Source organism: Pseudophryne corroboree, chromosome 5, assembly GCF_028390025.1.
Source record: "Pseudophryne corroboree isolate aPseCor3 chromosome 5, aPseCor3.hap2, whole genome shotgun sequence".
Lineage (NCBI taxonomy): Eukaryota > Metazoa > Chordata > Amphibia > Anura > Myobatrachidae > Pseudophryne > Pseudophryne corroboree.
In genome coordinates this window covers 193611520-193635753 of record NC_086448.1, presented here as the reverse complement: position 1 = coordinate 193635753, position 24234 = coordinate 193611520, and the positions used below count along the sequence as shown (strand labels likewise).

At 46.2% G+C, this 24234-nt stretch overlaps 1 protein-coding gene across 3 annotated transcripts in view; it reads left to right on the top strand.

Annotated features, from left to right (window-relative positions):
- The window catches only part of TAX1BP1 (Tax1 binding protein 1), a 384787-nt gene that overhangs the window by 136183 nt on the left and 224370 nt on the right, over positions 1 to 24234 (top strand). The window lies entirely within an intron of this gene.

The following is a 24234-nucleotide window of genomic DNA, read 5'->3' as shown; positions in this document are numbered from 1 at the left end:
TTTTGCCATTTGTTGACACTTCTAAAATAAAAACTTAAATATGTGAACAGAAGTAGCGTCACTGCATTCACAGCTGATTAGTCTCTAATTACTGGCTTGGATCTCAATTGATCTTAATTCCTATTCCTCTGCTATCACATATGTTTCTATTCACTTTGCCATCAGATAGAGTGTAATCAGTAATGTGAAGGCAGTGGCCAGTTTTTATAAACCTTTCATTTGTTCATCAGATTCGTACTTATTCTTTGTAAATATGTACATACTTTTACAATAGATTAAAAAAGAAGAAAGACCAGACCTTTAAAACAACTTATGCCAGTAATTAGAGACTAATCAGCTGTGAATGCAGTGACGCTACTTCTGTTCACATATTTAAGTTTTTATTTTAGAAGTGTCAACAAATGGCAAAATTGTTGTTATAAAATGTAGGCATAAAATGCTTTTTAAACAAATGAATTATTAAAAGTTAGGATATTATGTGTGATCAAGCAATCAGCCAATCGCTGCACAAAGTAACGGTTATAAGGTGAACTTAGAGGATCCAATGACATAGCTCCTGACGAAGTCCACCAGTGACGAAACGCGTTGGGCGTGGCTTACGAGTGCAAGACGAATCCTGTCTTCCGCCTGATACAGAGCAGACGGCATCTCCGGAAAAATACCCCACTGACTGTAACACATCGTTTGCGGCGGAGGTTATCGGAGAAGTGGCTAAGTGCTTGAATGTGAACCTTGATGTACGTGGATATTTACACAAGTAAATTGTTACTTTTTATTACTATTCACTGGTGCGCTCTCCTTATTTTATTATATATATATATATATATATATATATATATATATATATATATATATATATATATATATATAGTGTGTGTGTGTATATATATATATATATATATATATATATATATATACATACATACATACATACATACATACATACATACATACATACATACGCTGCTGGGCTTTACCCGTAATGTGATCTGATACTTCCATGGAGGTGTAATATTTTCTTGCCAGGTGGCACCTAGTCTGAAGGCTCCTTGTCACTACTGGTGTACTCTACAGCATAAGCACCAAGCTAATTTAGTTTGACTGAAGATAGTAAAATGTGTTGAAAGTCTTTGGTATTCATCTACTTGGTTATATAGGTCTGGATATGGCAACCCTCCAATTGTGTAACGGTTTTTTAAAAGAAACATTTCTCTAACGTCCTAGTGGATGCTGGGGACTCCGAAAGGACCATGGGGAATAGCGGCTCCGCTGGAGACTGGGCACAAAGTAAAAGCTTTAGGACTAGCTGGTGTGCACTGGCTCCTCCCCCTATGACCCTCCTCCAAGCCTCAGTTAAGATTTTGTGCCCGAACGAGAAGGGTGCAATCTAGGTGGCTCTCCTGAGCTGCTTAGAGTAAAAGTTTAAATAGGTTTTCTCTGACGTCCTAAGTGGATGCTGGGGACTCCGTCAGGACCATGGGGATTAGCGGCTCCGCAGGAGACAGGGCACAAAATTAAAAGTTTGACCACTAGGTGGTGTGCACTGGCTCCTCCCCCTATGACCCTCCTCCAAGCCTCAGTTAGATTTTTGTGCCCGGCCGAGAAGGGTGCAATCTAGGTGGCTCTCCTAAAGAGCTGCTTAGAATAAAAGTTTGTTAGGTTTTTTATTTTCAGTGAGTCCTGCTGGCAACAGGCTCACTGCAACGCGGGACTAAGGGGAGAAGAAGCGAACTCACCTGCGTGCAGGATGGATTGGCTTCTTAGGCTACTGGACACTAGCTCCAGAGGGACGATCACAGGTACAGCCTGGATGGGTCACCGGAGCCGCGCCGCCGGCCCTCTTACAGATGCTGAAGAGAGAAGAGGTCCAGAAATCGGCGGCTGAAGACTTCCCAGTCTTCTTAAGGTAGCGCACAGCACTGCAGCTGTGCGCCATTGCTCTCAGCACACTTCACACCGCGGTCACTGAGGGTGCAGGGCGCTGGGGGGGGCGCCCTGGGCAGCAATGTAATTACCTTTACTGGCTAAAAATACATCACATATAGCTCCTGGGCTATATGGATGTATTTAACCCCTGCCAGGATTACAGAAAAAAACGGGAGAAGAGCCCGCCGTGAAGGGGGCGGGGCCTATCTCCTCAGCACACAGCGCCATTTTTCCCACACAGATCCGCTGGTGGGAAGGCTCCCAGGCTCTCCCCTCCCCTGCACTGCACTACAGAAACAGGGTTAAAACAGAGAGGGGGGGCATTTTTTGGTGATATTATTATATATTAAGCTGCTATAAGGGAAAACACTTACTATAAGGTTGTCCCTGTATAATTATAGCGCTTTGGTGTGTGCTGGCAAACTCTCCCTCTGTCTCCCCAAAGGGCTAGTGGGGTCCTGTCCTTTATCAGAGCATTCCCTGTGTGTGTGCTGTGTCGGTACGTGTGTGTCGACAGGTATGAGGACGATGTTGGTGTGGAGGCGGAGCAATTGCCTGTAATGGGATGTCACCCCCTAGGGAGTCGACAGCGGAATGGATGGCTTTATTTATGGAATTACGTGATAGTGTCAACACGCTACAAGGTCGGTTGACGATATGAGACGGCCGGCAAACCAATTAGTACCTGTCCAGGCGTCTCAAACACCGTCAGGGGCTTTAAAACGCCCATTACCTCAGTCGGTCGACAGACACGGACACTGACTCCAGTGTCGACGGTGAAGAAACAAACGTATTTTCCAGTAGGGCCACACGTTACATAATCACGGCAATGAAGGAGGCGTTACATATTTCTGATACTACAAGTACCACAAAAATGGGTATTATGTGGGGTGTGAAAAAACTACCTGTAGTTTTTCCTGAATCAGATGAATTGATTGAAGTGTGTGATGAAGCGTGGGTTACCCCCGATAGGAAGTTGCTAATTTCAGAGAAGTTATTGGCATTATACCCTTTCCCGCCAGAGGTTAGGGTGCGCTGGGAAACACCCTCTAGGGTAGATAAGGCGCTCACACGCTTATCAAAACAAGTGGCGTTACCGTCTCCTGATACGGCCGCCCTCAAAGATCCAGCTGATAGGAGGCTGGAAAATACTCTAAAAAAGTATATACACACATACTGATGTTATACTGCGACCAGCAATCGCCCCAGCATGGATGTGCAGTGCTGGGGGGGTTTGGTCGGAATCTCTGACTGGAAATATTGATACCCTGAATAGCGACAATATTTTATTGACTATAGAGCATTTAAAGGATGCATTTTCTTTATATGCGAGATGCACAGAGGGATATTTGCACTCTGGCATCAAGGGTAAGTGCGCTGTCCATTTCTGCCAGAAGAAGTTTATGGACGCGACAGTGGTCAGGTGATGCGGATTCCAAGCGGCATATGGAAGTTTGCCGTATAAAGGGGAGGAATTATTTGGGGTCGGTCTATCGGATTTGGTGGCCACGGCAACAGCCGGAAAATCCACCTTTTTTACCTCAGGTCACCTCCCAACAGAAAAAGACACCGTCTTTTCAGCCTCAGTCCTTTCGTTCTCATAAGAACAAGCGGGCAAAAGGCCATTCATATCTGCCTGAGGCAAAGGAAAGGGTAAGAGACTGCAGCAAGCAGCTCCTTCCCAGGAGCAGAAGCACTCCCCCGCTTCTGAAAAGTCCTCAGCATGTCGCTGGGGCCTTACAAGCGGACTCAGGTCCGGTGGGGGGGTCATCTCAAGAATTTCAGCGCGCAGTGGGCTCACTCGCAAGTCGACCCCTGGATCCTGCAGGTAGTATCACAGGGGTACAGATTGGAATTCGAGACGTCTCTTCCTCGCAGATTCCTGAAGTCTGCTTTACCAACATCTCCCTCCGACAGGGAGACGGTGTTGGAAGCTATTCACAAGCTGTATTCCCAGCAAGTAATAGTCAAGGTACCCCTACTACAACAAGGAAAGGAGTATTATTCCACGCTGTTTGTGGTACCGAAGCCGGACGGCTCGGTGAGACCTATTCTAAGTCTGAAATCTTTTGAACACTTACATACAAAGGTTCAAGTTCAAGATGAAATCACTCAGAGCAGTGATAGCGAATCTGGAAGAAGGGGACTTTATGGTGTCCTTGGACATCAAGGATGCTTACCTCCATGTCCCAATTTGCCCTTCAAACCAAGGGTACCTCAGGTTCGTGGTACAAAACTGTCACTATCAGTTTCAGACGTTGCCGTTTGGATTGTCCACGGCACCCCGGGTCTTTACCAAGGTAATGGCCGAAATGATGATTCTTCTTCGAAGAAAAGGCGTATTAATTATCCCTTACTTGGACGATCTCCTGATAAGGGCAAGATCCAGAGAACAGTTAGAGGCCGGTGTAGCACTAACCCAAGTAGTGCTGCAACAGCACGGGTGGATTCTAAATTTTCCAAAATCCCAGCTGAGCCCGACGACACGTCTGCTGTTCCTAGGGATGATTCTGGACACAGTTCAGAAAAAGGTTTTTCTCCCGGAGGAGAAAGCCAGGGAGTTATCCGAGCTAGTCAGGAACCTCCTAAAACCAGGAAAAGTGTCAGTGCATCAATGCACAAGAGTCCTGGGTAAATGGTGGCTTCTTACGAAGCGATTCCCTTCGACAGATTCCACGCAAGAACCTTTCAGTGGGATCTGCTGGACAAATGGTCCGGATCGCATCTTCAGATGCATCAGCGGATAGCCCCGTCTCCAAGGACAAGGGGGTCTCTTCTGTGGTGGTTGCAGAGTGCTCACCTTTTTGGAGGGCCGCAGATTCGGCATTCAGGACTGGGTCCTGGTGACCACGAATGCCAGCCTGAGAGGCTGGGGAGCAGTCACACAGGGAAGAAATTTCCAGGGAGTGTGGTCAAGCCTGAAGACTTCACTTCACATAAATATACTGGAGCTAAGGGCAATTTACAATGCTCTAAGCCTGGCAAGACCTCTGCTTCAGGGTCAGCTGGTGTTGATCCAGTAGGGCAACACCACGGCAGTCGCCCACGTAAACAGACAGGGCGACACAAGAAGCAGGAGGGCAATGGCAGAAGCTGCAAGGATTTTTCACTGGGCAGAAAATCATGTGATAGCACTGTCAGCAGTGTTCATTCCGGGAGTGGACAACTGGGAAGCAGACTTCCTCAGCAGACACGATCACCACCCGGGAGAGTGGGGACTTCATCCAGAAGTCTTCCACATGATTGTGAACCGTTGGGAAAAACCAAAGGTGGACATGATGGCGTCCCGCCTCAACAAAAAACTGGACAGGTATTGCGCCAGGTCAAGAGACCCTCAGGCAATAGCTGTGGACGCGTTGGTAACACCATGGGTGTACCAGTCAATGTATGTGTTCCCCCCTCTGCCTCTCATACCCAAGGTACTGAGAATTATAAGGCGAAGGGGAGTAAGAACGATACTCGTGGCTCCGGATTTGCCAAGAAAGACTTGGTACCCGGAACTTCAAGAGATGCGCACGGAGGATCCGTGCACTCTACCTCTAGACTTACCGCGGCTGCGTTTGACGGCATGGCGGTTGAACGCCGGATCCTGAAGGAGAAGGCTCCGACGGAGGAATTTCAACTGGGTCGATTCCTACATTTCCTGCAAACAGGATTGTCTAGGGGCCTCAAATTGGGGTCCATTAAGGTTCAAATTTCGGCCCTGTCGATTTTCTTCCAGAAAGAATTGGCTTCAGTTCCTGAAGTCCAAGCTTTTGTCAAAGGAGTACTACATATACAGCCCCGGTTGTGCCTCCAGTGGCACTGTGGGATCTCAATGTAGTTTTGGGATTCCTCAAATCCCATTGGTTTGAGCCACTCAAATCGGTGGATTTGAAATATCTTACATGGAAAGTGACCATGCTACTGGCCCTGGCTTCGGCCAGGAGAGTGTCAGAATTGGCGGCTTTTTCGTACAAAAGCCATATCTGATTTTCCATTGGGACAGGGCAGAACTGCGGACGCGTCCTCCGTTTCTCCCTAAGGTGGTATCAGCGTTTCACCTGAACCAACCTATTGTGGTGCCTGCGGCTTCTAGCGACTTGGAGGACTCCAAGTTGTTCGACGTTGTCAGAGCCTTAAAAATATATATATATATTTCAAGGACGGCTGGAGTCAGAAAGTCTGACTCGCTGTTTATACTGTATGCACCCAACAAGCTGGGTGTTCCTGCGTCTAAGCAGACGATTGCTCGTTGGATTTGTAGCACAATTCAACTTGCGCATTCTGTGGCAGGCCTGCCACAGCCAAAATCTGTAAATGCCCACTCCACAAGGAAGGTGGGCTCACCTTGGGCGGCTGCCCGAGGGGTCTCGGCATTACAACTCTGCCGAGCAGCTACGTGGTCAGGGGAGAACACGTTTGTAAAATTCTACAAATTTGATACCCTGGCTAAGGAGGACCTGGAGTTCTCTCATTCGGTGCTGCAGAGTCATCCGCACTCTCCCGCCCGTTTGGGAGCTTTGGTTTAATCCCCATGGTCCTGACGGAGTCCCCAGCATCCACTTAGGACGTCAGAGAAAATAAGAATTTACTTACCGATAATTCTATTTCTCGTAGTCCGTAGTGGATGCTGGGCGCCCATCCCAAGTGCGGATTGTCTGCAATACTTGTACATAGTTATTGTTACAAAAATCGGGTTATTATTGTTGGAAGCCATCTTTTCAGAGGCTCCTCTGTTATCATGCTGTTAACTGGGTTCAGATCTCAAGTTGTACAGTGTGATTGGTGTGGCTGGTATGAGTCTTACCCGGGATTCAAAATCCTTCCTTATTGTGTACGCTCGTCCGGGCACAGTATCCTAACTGAGGCTTGGAGGAGGGTCATAGGGGGAGGAGCCAGTGCACACCACCTAGTGGTCAAACTTTTAATTTTGTGCCCTGTCTCCTGCGGAGCCGCTAATCCCCATGGTCCTGACGGAGTCCCCAGCATCCACTACGGACTACGAGAAATAGAATTATCGGTAAGTAAATTCTTATTTTTTTATTTTCAGTGAGACCTGCTGGCAACAGGCTCACTGCATCGAGGGACTAAGGGGAGAAGAAGCGAACTCACCTGCGTGCAGAGTGGATTGGGCTTCTTAGGCTACTGGACATTAGCTCCAGAGGGACGATCACAGGCCCAGCCATGGATGGGTCCCGGAGCCGCGCCGCCGGCCCCCTTACAGAGCCAGAAGAGTGAAGAGGTCCGGAAAATCGGCGGCAGAAGACGTCCTGTCTTCAATAAGGTAGCGCACAGCACCGCAGCTGTGCGCCATTGCTCTCAGCACACTTCACACTCCGGTCACTGAGGGTGCAGGGCGCTGGGGGGGGGGCGCCCTGGGACGCAATGAAAATACCTTAAATGGCTAAAAATACATCACATATAGCTCCTGAGCTATATGGATGTATTTAACCCCTGCCAGTTTTCCACAAAAAAGCGGGAGAAAGGCCGCCGAAAAAGGGGCGGAGCCTATCTCCTCAGCACACAAGCGCCATTTTTTCCTCACAGCTCCGTTGGAGGAAGGCTCCCTGACTCTCCCCTGCAGTCCTGCACTACAGAAACAGGGTAAAACAAGAGAGGGGGGGGGCACTAAATTGGCATATTAATATATACAGCAGCTATATTAGGGAAAAACACTTATATAAGGTTATCCCTGTATATATATAGCGCTCTGGTGTGTGCTGGCAAACTCTCCCTCTGTCTCCCCAAAGGGCTAGTGGGGTCCTGTCCTCTATCAGAGCATTCCCTGTGTGTGTGCTGTGTGTCGGTACGCTGTGTCGACATGTATGAGGAGGAAAATGGTGTGGAGGCGGAGCAATTGCCTGTGTTAGTGATGTCACCCCCTAGGGAGTCGACACCTGACTGGATGGTCTTATGGAAAGAATTACGTGATAGTGTCGGCACTTTACAAAAGACTGTTGACGACATGAGACAGCCGGCAAATCAGTTAATACCTGTACAGGCGTTTCAAACACCGTCAGGGGCTATAAAACGCCCGTTACCTCAGGTCGATACAGACACTGACACGGACACTGACTCCAGTGTCGACGGTGAGGAAACAAACGTATTTTCCAGTAGGGCCACACGTTACATGATCACGGCAATGAAGGAGGTTTTGAACATTTCTGATACTACAAGTACCACAAAAAAGGGTATTATGTGGGGTGTGAAAAAACTACCCGTAGTTTTTCCTGAATCAGATGAATTAAATGAGGTGTGTGATGAAGCGTGGGTTTCCCCCGATAAAAAACTGCTAATTTCTAAAAAATTATTGGCATTATACCCTTTCCCGCCAGAGGTTAGGGCGCGTTGGGAAACACCCCCTAGCGTAGATAAGGCGCTCACACGCTTATCAAAACAAGTGGCGTTACCGTCTCCTGATACGGCCGCCCTCAAGGAACCAGCTGATAGGAAGCTGGAAAATATCCTTAAAAGTATATACACACATACTGGTATTATACTGCGACCAGCAATCGCCTCAGCCTGGATGTGCAGTGCTGGGGTGGCTTGGTCGGATTCCCTGACTGAAAATATTGATACCCTGGACAGGGACAATATATTATTGACTATAGAGCATTTAAAGGATGCATTTCTATATATGCGAGATGCACAGAGGGATATTTGCACTCTGGCATCAAGAGTAAGTGCGATGTCCATTTCTGCCAGAAGAGGATTATGGACGCGACAGTGGTCAGGGGATGCGGATTCCAAACGGCATATGGAAGTATTGCCGTATAAAGGGGAGGAGTTATTTGGGGTCGGTCTATCGGACCTGGTGGCCACGGCAACGGCTGGAAAAATCCACCTTTTTACCCCAAGTCACCTCGCAGCAGAAAAAGATACCGTCTTTTCAGGCTCAGTCCTTTCGTCCCCATAAGGGCAAGCGGGCAAAAGGCCACTCATATCTGCCCCGGGGCAGAGGAAGGGGAAAAAGACTGTAGCAAACAGCCTCTTCCCACGAACAGAAGCCCTCCCCCGCTTCTGCCAAGTCCTCAGCATGACGCTGGGGCCTTACAAGCGGACTCAGGCACGGTGGGGGCCCGTCTCAAGAATTTCAGCGCGCAGTGGGCTCACTCGCAAGTGGACCCCTGGATCCTGCAGGTAATATCTCAGGGGTACAAATTGGAATTCGAGACGTCTCCCCCTCGCCGGTTCCTGAAGTCTGCTTTACCAACGTCTCCCCCCGACAGGGAGGCGGTATTGGAAGCCATTCACAAGCTGTATTCCCAGCAGGTGATAATCAAGGTACCCCTCCTACAACAGGGAAAGGGGTATTATTCCACGCTGTTTGTGGTACCGAAGCCGGACGGCTCGGTGAGACCCATTTTAAATCTGAAATCCTTGAACACTTACATAAAAAGGTTCAAGTTCAAGATGGAGTCACTCAGAGCAGTGATAGCGAACCTGGAAGAAGGGGACTATATGGTGTCTCTGGACATCAAGGATGCTTACCTCCATGTCCCAATTTGCCCTTCTCACCAAGGGTACCTCAGGTTTGTGGTACAGAACTGTCACTATCAGTTTCAGACGCTGCCGTTTGGATTGTCCACGGCACCCCGGGTCTTTACCAAGGTAATGGCCGAAATGATGATTCTTCTTCGAAGAAAAGGCGTCTTAATTATCCCTTACTTGGACGATCTCCTGATAAGGGCAAGGTCCAGAGAACAGTTAGAGGTCGGAGTAGCACTATCTCAAGTAGTACTACGACAGCACGGATGGATTCTAAATATTCCAAAATCGCAGCTGATTCCGACGACACGTCTGCTGTTCCTAGGGATGATTCTGGACACAGTACAGAAAAAGGTGTTTCTCCCGGAGGAGAAAGCCAAGGAGTTATCCGACCTAGTCAGGAACCTCCTAAGACCAGGCCAAGTGTCAGTACATCAATGCACAAGGGTCCTGGGAAAGATGGTGGCTTCTTACGAAGCGATTCCATTCGGCAGATTCCACGCAAGAACTTTTCAGTGGGATCTGCTGGACAAATGGTCCGGATCGCATCTTCAAATGCATCAGCGGATAACCCTGTCTCCAAGGACAAGGGTGTCTCTCCTGTGGTGGTTACAGAGTGCTCATCTCCTAGAGGGCCGCAGATTCGGCATTCAGGATTGGGTCCTGGTGACCACGGATGCCAGCCTGAGAGGCTGGGGAGCAGTCACACAGGGAAGAAATTTCCAGGGCTTGTGGTCAAGCATGGAAACGTCACTTCACATAAATACCCTGGAACGAAGGGCCATTTACAATGCCCTAAGTCAGGCAAGACCTCTGCTTCAGGGTCAGCCGGTGTTGATCCAGTCGGACAACATCACGGCAGTCGCCCACGTAAACAGACAGGGCGGCACAAGAAGCAGGAGGGCAATGATGGAAGTGGCAAGGATTCTTCGCTGGGCGGAGAATCATGTGATAGCACTGTCAGCAGTGTTCATTCCGGGAGTGGACAACTGGGAAGCAGACTTCCTCAGCAGACACGATCTTCACCCGGGGGAGTGGGGACTTCACCCAGAAGTCTTCCACATGATTGTGAACCGTTGGGAAAAACCAAAGGTGGACATGATGGCGTCCCGCCTCAACAAAAAACTGGACCGATATTGCGCCAGGTCAAGGGACCCTCAGGCAATAGCTGTGGACGCTCTGGTAACACCGTGGGTGTACCAGTCAGTGTATGTGTTCCCTCCTCTTCCTCTCATACCAAAAGTACTGAGAATCATAAGAAGGAGAGGAGTAAAGACTATACTCGTGGCTCCGGATTGGCCAAGAAGGACTTGGTACCCGGAAATTCAAGAGATGCTCACGGAAGACCCGTGGCCTCTACCTCTAAGAAAGGACCTGCTCCAGCAGGGACCATGTCTGTTCCAAGACTTACCGCGGCTGCGTTTGACGGCATGGTGGTTGAACGCCGGATCCTGAAGGAAAAAGGCATTCCGGATGAAGTCATCCCTACCCTGATCAAAGCCAGGAAGGATGTAACCATACAACATTATCACCGTATTTGGCGTAAATATGTTGCGTGGTGCGAGGCCAGGAAGGCGCCTACAGAGGAATTTCAACTGGGTCGTTTCCTGCATTTCCTGCAAACAGGACTGTCTATGGGCCTCAAATTAGGGTCCATTAAGGTTCAAATTTCGGCCCCGTCAATATTCTTCCAAAAAGAACTGGCTTCTGTTCCTGAAGTTCAGACGTTTGTCAAGGGAGTACTGCATATACAGCCTCCTTTTGTGCCTCCAGTGGCACCTTGGGATCTCAATGTAGTTTTGGGATTCCTAAAATCACATTGGTTTGAACCACTCACCACTGTGGACTTAAAATATCTCACATGGAGAGTGGTAATGCTGTTAGCCCTGGCTTCAGCCAGGCGTGTCTCAGAATTGGCGGCTTTATCCTATAAAAGCCCTTACCTAATTTTTCATACGGACAGGGCAGAATTGAGGACTCGTCCTCAATTTCTTCCTAAGGTGGTTTCAGCATTTCACTTAAACCAGCCTATTGTGGTGCCTGCGGCTACTAGGGACTTGGAGGATTCCAAGTTGCTGGACGTAGTCAGGGCCCTGAAAATATATGTTTCCAGGACGGCTGGAGTCAGAAAATCTGATTCGCTGTTTATCCTGTATGCACCCAACAAGCTGGGTGCTCCTGCTTCTAAGCAGACGATTGCTCGTTGGATTTGTAGTACAATTCAGCTTGCACATTCTGTGGCAGGCCTGCCACAGCCAAAATCTGTAAAAGCCCATTCCACACGGAAAGTGGGCTCATCTTGGGCGGCTGCCCGAGGGGTCTCGGCTTTACAACTTTGCCGAGCAGCTACTTGGTCAGGGGCAAACACGTTTGCTAAATTCTACAAATTTGATACCCTGGCTGAGGAGGACCTGGAGTTCTCTCATTCGGTGCTGCAGAGTCATCCGCACTCTCCCGCCCGTTTGGGAGCTTTGGTATAATCCCCATGGTCCTTTCGGAGTCCCCAGCATCCACTAGGACGTTAGAGAAAATAAGAATTTACTTACCGATAATTCTATTTCTCATAGTCCGTAGTGGATGCTGGGCGCCCATCCCAAGTGCGGTTTGTCTGCATTACTTGTACATAGTTATTGTTACAAAAATCGGGTTATTGCTGTAGTGAGCCATCTTTTCTAGAGGCTCCTCTGTTATCATGCTGTTAACTGGGTTCAGATCACAAGTTGTACGGTGTGATTGGTGTGGCTGGTATGAGTCTTACCCGGGATTCAAAATCCTTCCTTATTGTGTACGCTCGTCCGGGCACAGTATCCTAACTGAGGCTTGGAGGAGGGTCATAGGGGGAGGAGCCAGTGCACACCAGCTAGTCCTAAAGCTTTTACTTTGTGCCCAGTCTCCTGCGGAGCCGCTATTCCCCATGGTCCTTTCGGAGTCCCCAGCATCCACTACGGACTATGAGAAATAGAATTATCGGTAAGTAAATTCTTATTTTTTGTCTGTTTGCTGTCTTTTTATGTGCAATTGTCTTAAAACGTTCTGTGCAATAAACCCCGTTTTGTTTTCTAAGAAAAATCTTTTTAAAGTCACTTAGAATATCTACCACCTATGGTCGCTCTGTTCTTATTCGCTCTTCCAATTTTTATCTATCCGGCACACGTACAAGTGCGGGCTTTACCTAAGATCTAGCAGACGCCCCATATACAGAAAAAAGGGGAGTGGCTTTTAGTGACTAGTTGTTCTTTTGGGGTACACTTGTAATTGACATACTGTGAAAAATTTTTATCTACAGCATTTTTTTGGCGCTGTTCATCCTATATACACACATATATATATATATATATATATATATGTATATATATGTGTGTGTAGATGTATGTATATGTATACATACATACATACATACATACATACATACATACATACATACATACATACATACATACATACATACATACATACATACGCACGCTCGCTGCTGGACTTTACCCGTAATGTGATCTGATACTTCCATGGAGGTGTAATATTTTCTTGCCAGGTGGCACCTAGTCTGAAGGCTCCTTGTCACTACTGGTGTACTCTACAGCATAAGCACCAAGCTATTTTAGTTTGACTGAAGATAGTAAAATGTGTTGAAAGTCTTTGGTATTCATCTACTTGGTTATATAGGTCTGGATATGGCAACCCTCCGATTTAGTCATACTGCTGGTGTTAATTTTGTGTATAGTTTCTTAACTGACTCACTGGGATGCACTTTAGCAGATGTGACAGGCCCTTGTACGTCTGCCCCATATAATGCAGTGACAGGGAAAAAATGATGTGTAGCATTTTTATCCATAATCAAATCCATGCATTACTTTATTATGTTACCATAATGATATGAATAATGCTATTGTTTGTGCTTTTATTTTTTTACACTACATGTAAAGCCTTAAGGGTCCACTCGCTCTTTTAACCTCCAAACATTTATCACATTTCTAACAACATGTTTTGTGTTAAATTTTCCTTTATGTAATGGTAATGGTTTATAAAAGGTACACTTATGATGTTTATAGACTGCTGGCCCTTTGGGCATAGCAGAAATGAAGCACTTGACTTTTTCAGTTAAGTTTTTTAATTAGTCCGTTTGCTTACCAGCTGAGGTTTATTTATTTGTTACCATTATACAATGCTATACAGGTTGAGTATCCCATATCCAAAATGCTTGGGACCAGAAGTATTTTGGATATCGGATTTTTCCGTATTTTGGAATAATTGCATACCATAATAAGATATCATGGTGATGGGACCTAAGTCTAAGCACAGAATGCATTTATGTTTAATATACACCTTATATACACAGCCTGAAGGTAATTTTACCCAATATTTTTAATAACTTTATGCATTAAACAAAGTGTGTCTACATTCACACAATTCATTTATGTTCCATATACACCTTATACACACAGCCTGAGGGTCATTTAATACAATATTTTTAGTAACTTTGTGTATTAAACAAAGTTTGTGTACATTGTGCCATCAGAAAACAAAGGTTTCACTAACTCAGTCTCACTAAAAAAATTCTGTATTTCGGAATATTCCGTATTTCGGAATATGTGGATATGGGATACTCAACCTGTATAACAAAATACCCCCCCCCCCCCCCCCCCAAATCCCCAATATGGGTAGGTGTAACAAGCATTACAGAGAAAAATAGACAAAGAGCATTTGATAAATAGGCATGATACACCATGTGTCCCTTTTCAAAATATCTAAAGCCTGTTGTGATGATCATCTTAATCCTTGAGTGTATCAAAGTGTTTTTCGTTCCGTCAGTCTCTGGGGGGGCTGCTGCTTTTCACATGGGTAGCCACATACGTAGAGGCCAGGACAGGTGCTTGTATAGGTAGATATATAGGTATTTCTGGTATAGGGTGGACAGAGTGTATTTTGTGGCACTGTGTTTTTCCCTTCTTACCTTTTAATGACTATGTTAGGTACCTCAGATGGAATGACCTGAAATAAATAAAGTAACCATGACCAGAATCGAAGTTTCATAACATTAATTGTAACTACCCACAAGCTATGCAGTAATTTCCAGGCTGGCAAGCCTCTGCTGCTGATTCATCAAAGGGACATAATTACGTCTGCCAATTTACAAGCAATGTCAGTATGAAAACCCACAGGTATTTAATATGCGCTGTTTTCCAACTAAGAGAACTTCTATCGTCCCAGCTATGGAGTAGGAATAATGAGGTTCATAGCTTCACATTTATTTTCTCTTATTTTATAGGCTGGTAATCATGCCAAACTGGTATAGTAGCTGTGTTCATGTTGGAGGCACATGCCGTTTAGCAACAAAGAGCTGCATGTAATCTGCAATAAAGCAACTGTTCTGGGCTATGGTTTTGTCAGGAATAGATCTGATAAAATGGGATGAAATGTTAGTTCATCATATAAACATAAGTGGTGACAACAGCAGCCCTGTTGTGCGGTGATATACTATGAATTGGGTGAAGACCCATCAATACATAACCTTAACAAAGAGAATGGTATAGTTGCACACTATAGATAGGGAATGAGCAGTCTAACCAAATGGGCATTATTGCATATAGGGGGTAATTCCAAGTTGATCGCAGCAGGAATTTTGTTAGCTGTTGGGCAAAACCATGTGCACTGCAGGGGAGGCAGATATAACATTTGCAAAGAGAGTTAGATTTGGGTGGGTTATTTTGTTTCTGTGCAGGGTAAATACTGGCTGCTTTATTTTTACACTGCAAATTAGATTGCAGATTGAACACACCACACCCAAATCTAACTCTCTCTGCACATTTAAATCTGCCTCCCCTGCAGTGCACATGGTTTTGCCCAACTGCTAACAAAATTCCTGCTGCGATCAACTTGGAATTACCCCCATAGTTTCTATTTATGCCAGTAGTCCTTTTCCGTTTTTAATAAAAGAATGATGGATGTTTGTGTTAAGTAGAAGGCAAGTGGCTTTGTATTCTGTGTAAAGTATTCTTCTGGCCATCTCTGATAAACAAGCTGACTTTATTGGAATGGTTTGATGGTGGCAAGGAGAGCGTTCCATTTGTTGCTATCTTTGCATACAGTATTGTATCAATGCTCAATCGAGAGAGATACACCAGTAGTTGGAGCACCTCTATGATCTATTCCAGGCATTGAGATTCTAATGTAGGTGAAAAGTGCTTAAGGTTCCAGATGGGAGGGATCAGTCAATTTTATCATTATGAAAACTGGGGATATAGCTCAGTTATATTGTAAAAGGTAAATTTAGATCTATCGTTGTCATTGTAGAAGTGTTCCTTCCCCTCTCTGTTGTGAAAGGAGAAAGTAACCGTTTTACTGTATTAGCATCAAACGTAGGAAGACTAAGGTCAGCGAATAAGGAAGCTTTCACTTGTTCAAAATGTAAATTGTTTACATACAAATAACTGTAATTATACCAAAGGGCAGTTTCTATGATGGCCTCTGTTGAAAAATACACCACCCATGCAATCTGAGAGAGTCCTTCAGCTGTAATATTAAAATAACAATATTTTCATCTTCAGTGCACGTGTCGGCCCTGAAGGTAACGAAGAAGTGTCTTTCTGGGATTTGGAACCTTTAAATCATGTCTAATTATCAACTTGTAGATCCACCTAATATGGTGGCCAACATTAATTTTCTCCCCAGTCAGGGACTTGAACTAGGAAGATCTGGGCCTTGTGAATAGAAGCACAAGCTTGGAAGAGATCTTCATGTCAGAAGGAATCTACTCCATTGACCAGAACACTGAAAGGGTATCCTCCATGAATTGAGCTTTACATTGTTTTGCTCCATCTGTACGGGTATGCAGTGCTGGTGATGCTACAGCAGGATAAATCTGGTCTTCTACCCCAGTAACGCAGAAAATATAGCACCCTACGTATTATATCTGTGAGACCAGATACACTGCCTTTTTAAAAAACAAAATGTTTTTGCACTTTACTGATGAGTGTGCAAGGAAGGGATCCATTTATCAATCCTTCTGGAGCAGTTTGACAATGGTGTCTTGTAAAGTGGCATTATCCACAAATTGTTAATTCAAACTCTATTAGGTCCTCCAATCTGATTTTTAGTCTGACATTGGGGACAACTTTAATGTCAAGAATGGTGTGAAGTTGAATTGACAATCTCTTTTCTGATCTGAACAACTGAGGCTTGATTGATCGGCTGTTAACAGTCTGAGTAATCTGATGTGCTAGTAGCACTCTATGGGGTGTATTCAATGCTTGTCGAAACCTTTTCCGACGGAAAGGATCCAACCATGCAGTTGTCAATTTGCAGCCAAATCCTACAGGATTTGGCCGTTCCCAACAATGGCAATCCGACTTTTTTTTGTTTTTTTTGTTTTTTAAGTCGGATTGACATTGTCGGAAACGGGGCTAAAACCTGTCGGATTTGGCCGCAATTCCGACAAAATACGTGATCCGCGGCTATTCCGCCGATCCACGTGTTTTCCAACAAGTCTGAATTGCCCACCTATCGTGAAAACGGCAGCCCAATTGAATAGGTCGGAACAGTTTTCGACCTAAAAAAGTCGGAAACTGCTGTCATTCCGACAAGACGGCAGTTCCGACTTCAATTGAATACTGCATAGGTTCCCAAACTGTGTGCCGTGGCTCCCTGGGGTGCCTCGGGACACTTGCAGGGGTGCCCTGGGTTGGTGGTCCAGGACCAATTCAAATTATTCATGGTCAATTTAATAGACAAAACCAGTGCTGGTGGCTGCCGGTCATAAAATATGTGGCCAAACAGAAGCAAATCTTGTTCCTCACCAAACAACTGACCCTAAGGATGACATATAAACGCGATCTACTTAATGTAATATTTCTTTCTAAATTTCTCAGTAAGACATTTTTGGCCTAGGGATGCCGTGAAATAAATTCTGATATTCTAGGGCGCTGTGATTCAAAAAAGTTTGAAAACCACTGGAATACTGCCCTATTTCTGGAGGCATATATTTAAAAGGGAAAGTACTCCTATCCATGGTATGATATGTGTTGGTACCAAGACTCCCCAGCTTGTACCTTTGACTTTCTAGGGACCAAGAGATAATCTCTCCCAATTTTGGAGTACTGTGTGAGGTCTGGTCTGCGCTTTCTCTGAAAGATGCAGTGCTTTCTGGTTATCCATGATGTAGGGTTCCTATTTAACTGTGTCCATATGGCTGAATAGCCCACTTAGTGCAGGTTAGTGTGTGTGTGTGTGTGTGTGTGTGTGTGTGTGTGTGTGTGTGTGTGTGTGAACTCAAATCTCCATGTTTTCGGTCCAGGATGCAACCTTAATCTTTGTTTTATTTAAAGGAACATGGACTTAAGAAATACATTTGTTATTCTTAACGTAGGTTTGAAGCTTAAGAAAAGTATGCTTTTTGGTGGTAAAAAAAACAACAGAGGACAAAAATTAAATAATATAAATTATATTCCAAGAAAAGAATGTGAAATACAAGAATGTACTCAGTAAATACATTAAAAATGATTTTCATTAGCCCACTCATTTTCTAACACATTAGAAATAAACAGAATTTAGGAATATTGGGGAGCAATTAAATTATTTGTGCGTGCTCGATTGCGACTTATTCTGGCAGTCGAAATACTAACTCCAGAATCCCGACACTACTCTGAATGCTGGCCCCCGGGAGGGTTATGGATAGTCTGCGGGCAAGGGTTAGGTTGCGTGGGTGTGAGGTCAGGCCGCGGGGTTGGGGGATTGCGGTTAGGCTTCAAGAGGGCGGGGGGGGTTTATCTTAAACAATTAGTGTTTGGATTTAATAACAGGGATGCAGCTGACTGTGCTTGTGCTGTATATTGTATACGTATTCAGGTGTTTAAAAATAAAATACATTTGGAGGTATCCAATTAGACGTGGTTATTTACCAAGGCTAATTATCTCGCCGGAGGCTATCCTATCAGTCCCGATAAGCCGGCTTGAGCCACGCCTTATTTGGGATTTTGTTTCACCTGCCTCAGGCAGGCGAAGCCAAATCCAAGGAAACCGCCCCTTGAAAACACACAGGTTTCACTGAACCTGTGTGTTTTCGGAAGAGAATTTTTTTTTGTTTTCTCTAACGTCCTAGTGGATGCTGGGGACTCCGTCAGGACCATGGGGAATAGCGGCTCCGCAGGAGACAGGGCACAAAAAGTAAGCTTTTAGGATCACATGGTGTGTACTGGCTCCTCCCCCTATGACCCTCCTCCAAGCCTCAGTTAGGTTTTTGTGCCCGTCCGAGCAGGGTGCAATCTAGGTGGCTCTCTTAAAGAGTTGCTTAGAAAAAGTTTTTAGGTTCTTTATTTTCAGTGAGTCCTGCTGGCAACAGGCTCACTGCATCGAGGGACTTAGGGGAGAGAAGGGAACTCACCTGCGTGCAGGATGGATTGGCTTCTTAGGCTACTGGACACCATTAGCTCCAGAGGGAGTCGGAACACAGGTCTCGCCCTGGGGTTCGTCCCGGAGCCGCGCCGCCGACCCCCCTTGCAGATGCTGAAGATTGAAGAGGTCCGGAACCAGGCGGCAGAAGACTTTCAGTCTTCATCAGGTAGCGCACAGCACTGCAGCTGTGCGCCATTGTTGTCAGCACACTTCACACAGCGGTCACGGAGGGTGCAGGGCGCGGGGGGGGGCGCCCTGGGCAGCAATGTATAATACCTGTATGGCGAAAAATACATCACATATAGCCCTTGAGGCTATATGGATATATTTAACCCCTGCCAGATATCACAGACTCCGGAGAAGAAGCCCGCCGAAAAGGGGGCGGGGCCTATTCTCCTCAGCACACAGCGCCATTTTCCCTCACAGAAATGCTGGTGGGAAGGCTCCCATGCTCTCCCCTGCACTGCACTACAGAAACAGGGTTAAAACAGAGAGGGGGGACACTGATTTGGCGATATGAATATATATTAAAATGCTATAAGGGAGGAACACTTATATAAAGGTTGTCCCTGTATAATTATAGCGTTTTGGTGTGTGCTGGCAAACTCTCCCTCTGTCTCCCCAAAGGGCTAGTGGGTCCTGTCCTTTATCAGAGCATTCCCTATGTGTGTGCTGTATGTCGGTACGTGTGTGTCGACATGTATGAGGAAAATGTTGGTGAGGAGGCGGAGCAAATTGCCTGTAATGGTGATGTCACTCTCTAGGGAGTCGACACCGGAATGGATGGCTTATTTATGGAATTACGTGATAATGTCAACACGCTGCAAGCCGGTTGACGACATGAGACGGCCGGCGAACAAATTAGTACCTGTCCAGGCGTCTCAAACACCGTCAGGGGCTGTAAAACGCCCATTTACCTCAGTCAGTCGACACAGACCCAGACACGGACACTGATTTCAGTGTCGACGGTGAAGAAACAAACGTATTTTCCTTTAGGGCCACACGTTAAGGGCAATGAAGGAGGTGTTACATATTTCTGATACTACAAGTACCACAAAAAAGGGTATTATGTGGGATGTGAAAAAACTACCTGTAGTTTTTCCTGAATCAGATAAATTAAATGAAGTGTGTGATGATGCGTGGGTTTCCCCCGATAGAAAATTATTGGCGGTATACCCTTTCCCGCCAGAAGTTAGGGCGCGTTGGGAAACACCCCTTAGGGTGGATAAGGCGCTCACATGCTTATCAGAACAAGTGGCGGTACCATCTACAGATAGGGCCGTACTTAAGGAGCCAGCTGATAGGAGGCTGGAAAATATCCTAAAAAGTATACACACACATGCTGGTGTTATACTGCGACCAGCGATCGCCTCAGCCTGGATGTGCAGAGCTGAGGTGGCTTGGTCGGATTCCCTGACTAAAAATATTGATACCCTTGACAGGGACAGTATTTTATTGACTATAGAGCATTTAAAGGATGCATTTCTATATATGCGAGATGCGCAGAGGGATATTTGCACTCTGGCATCAAGAGTAAATGCGATGTCCATATCTGCAAGAAGATGTTTATGGACACGACAGTGGTCAGGTGATGCAGATTCCAAACGGCACAAAGATGTATTGCCGTATAAAGGGGAGGAATTATTTGGGGTCGGTCCATGGGACCTGGTGGCCACGGCAACTGCTGGAAAATCCACCGTTGTTTACCCTAAGTCACATCTCTGCAGAAAAAGACACCGTCTTTTCAGCCTCAGTCCTTTCGTCCCTATAAGAGTCATATCTGCCCAGGGATAGAGGAAAGGGAAGAAGACTGCAGCAGGCAGCCCATTCCCAGGAACAGAAGCTCTCCACCGCTTCTACCAAGTTCTCAGCATGACGCTGGGACCGTACAGGACCCCTGGATCCTACAAGTAGTATCCAAGGGGTACAGATTGGAATGTCGAGACGTTTCCCCCTCGCAGGTTCCTGTAGTCTGCTGTACCAATGTCTCCCTCCGACAGGGAGGCAGTATTGAAAACAATTCACAAGCTGTATTCCCAGCAGGTGATAATAAAATTACCCCTCCTACAACAAGGAAAGGGGTATTATTCCACACTATATGGTGGTACTGAAGCCAGAAGGCTAGGTGAGACCTATTCTAAATCTGAAATATTTGAACACTTACAAAGGTTCAAATCCAGATGCAGTCACTCAGAGCAGTGATAGCGAACCGGGAAGAAGGGGACTATATGGTGTCCCGGGACATCAGGGATGCTTACCTCCATGTCCCAAAATTTGCCTTTCTCACCAAGGGTACCTCAGGTTCGTGGTACAGAACTGTCACTATCAGTTTCAGACGATGCCGTTGGATTGTCCAAGGCACCCCGGGTCCTTACCAAGGTAATGACCGAAATGAGGATTCGTCTTCAAAGAAAATGGACGACCTCCTGATAAGAACAAGGTCCAGAGAACAGTTGGAGGTCGGAGTAGCACTATCTCAAGTAGTTCTACGACAGCACGGGTGGATTCTAAATATTCCAAAACCGCAGTTGTTCCGACGACACGTCTGCTGGTCCTAGGGATGATTCTGGACACAGTCCAGAAAAAGGTGTTTCTCCCAGAGGAGAAAGCCAGGGAGTTATCCGAGCTAATCGGGATCCTCCTAAAACCAGGAAAAGTGTCAGTGCATCATTGCACAAGAGTCCTGGTAAAAATGGTGGCTTATTACGAAGCGATTCCATTCGGCAGATTTCACGCAAGAACTCTTCAGTGGGATCTGCTGGACAAATGGTCCGGATCGCATCTTCAGATGCATCAGCGGATAACCCTATATCCAAGGGCAAGGGTGTCTCTCCTGTGGTGATTACAGAGTGCTCATCTTCTAGAGGGCCGCCGATTCGGCATTCAGGATTGGATGCTGGTGACCACGGAGGCCAGCCTGAGAGGCTGGGGAGCAGTCACACAGGGAAAAAATTTCCAGGGAGTGTGATCAAGTCTGGAGAATTCTCTCCACATAAATATACTGGAGCTAAGAGCAAATTTATAATGCTCTAAGCTTAGCAAGACCTCTGCTTCAAGGTCAGCCGGTATTGATCCAGTGGGATAACATCACGGCAGTCGCCCACGTAAACAGAAAGGGCGGCACAAGAAGCAGGAGGGCAGTGGCAAAACTGCAAGGATTTTTTGCTAGGTGGAAAATCATGTGATAGCACTGTCAGCAGTGTTCATTCCGGGAGTGGACGACTGGGAAGCAGACTTCCTCAGCAGGCACGACCTCCACCCGGGAGAGTGGGAACTTCATCGGGAAGTTTTCCGCATGATTGTGAACCGTTGGGAAAGACCAAAGGTGGACATGATGGCGTCCCGCCCGAACAAAAAACGGGACAGGTATTGCACCAGGTCACGAGACCTTCAGGCGATAGCTGTGGACGTCCTGGTAACACCGTGGGTGTAACAGTCGGTGTATGTGTTCCCTCCTCTGCTTCTCATAACCAAGGTATTGAGAATTATTAGACGTAGAGGAGTAAGAACTATACTCGTGGCTCCGGATTGGCCAAGAGGGACTTGGTACCCGGAACTTCAAGAGATGCTCACAGAGGACTAATGGCCTCGGGAGCTAAGAAGGGACTTGCTTCAGCAAGTACCATGTCTGTTCCAAGACTTACCGCGGCTGCGTTTGACGGCATGGCGGTTGAACGCCGGATCCTAAGGGAAAAGGCATTTCGGAAGAGGTCATACCTACCCTGGTCAAAGCCAGGAAGGAGGTGACCGCACAACGTTATCACCACATGTGGTGAAAATATGTTGCGTGGGTGAGGCCAGGAAGGCCCCACGAAGAAATTTCAACTAGGTCGATTTCTGCACTTCCTGCAAACAGGAGTGTCTATGAGCCTCAAATTGGGGTCCATTAAGGTTCAAGTTTCGGCCCTGTAGATTTTCTTCCAGAAAGAATTGGCTTCGGTTCCTGAAGTCCAGACGTTTGTCAAGGGAGTATTGCATATACAGCCCCTTTTGTGCCTCCAGTGGCACCGTGGGATCTCAACGTAGTGTTGGGATTCCTCAAATCATATTGGTTTGAACCGCTCAAATCTGTGGATTTGAAATATCTCACATGGAAAGTGACCATGCTGTTGGCCCTGGCCTCGGCCAGGCGATTGTCAGAATTGGCGGCTTTGTCTTACAAAAGCCCATATTTGATTTTCCATTCGGACAGGGCAGAACTGCGGACTTGTCCCCAGTTTCTTCCTAAGGTGGTGTCAGCGTTTCACCTGAAACAACCTATTGTGGTGCCTGCGGCTACTAGGGACTTGGAGGACTCCAAGTTGCTAGACGTTTGTCAGGGCCCTGAAAATATATATATATATATATATATATATATATATATATATATATATATATATATATATATATATATATATATATATATATATAATTCCAGGACGGCTGGAGTCAGAAAGTCTGACTTGCTGTTTATATTGTATGCACCCAAAAAGCTGGGTGCTCCTGCTTCTAAGCAGACTATTGCTCGTTGGATTTGTAGTACAATTCAGCTTGCACATTCTGTGGCAGGCCTGCCACAGCCAAAATCTGTAAATGCCCATTCCACAAGGAAGGTCGGCTCATCTTGGGCGGCTGCCCGAGGGGTCTCGGCTTTACAACTTTGCCGAGCAGCTACGTGGTCAGGGGGGAACACGTTTGTAAAATTCTACAAATTTGATACCCTGGCTGAGGAGGACCTGGAGTTTCTCTCATTCGGTGCTGCAGAGTCATCCGCACTCTCCCGCCCGTTTGGGAGCTTTGGTATAATCCCCATGGTCCTGACGGAGTCCCCAGCATCCACTAGGACGTTAGAGAAAATAAGATTTTACTTACCGATAAATCTATTTCTCGTAGTCCGTAGTGGATGCTGGGCGCCCATCCCAAGTGCGGATTGTCTGCATTACTTGTACATAATTATTGTTACAAAAATCGGGTTGTTATTGTTGTGGGCCATCTTTTCAGAGGCTCCTTCGTTGTTATCATACTGTTAACTGGGTTCAAATCACAGGTTGTACGGTGTGATTGGTGTGGCTGGTATGAGTCTTACCCGGGATTCAAGATCCTTCCTTATTGTGTACGCTCGTCCGGGCACAGTACCTAACTGAGGCTTGGAGGAGGGTCATAGGGGGAGGAGCCAGTACACACCATGTGATCCTAAAAGCTTACTTTTTGTGCCCTGTCTCCTGCGGAGCCGCTATTCCCCATGGTCCTGACGGAGTCCCCAGCATCCACTACGGACTACGAGAAATAGATTTATCGGTAAGTAAAATCTTATTTTTATAATAGGCAACCAAATTGGATTCACCCCATTGTATTAATTATGCCTTTCATGTTCACCTTGTGTCTTTTACTATACTATACTGTATAATTAAGTCTCCTTTATAATTTTTTAAATCCAGCACCTCCATCAAGTATACTTGCGTGACAGGCACA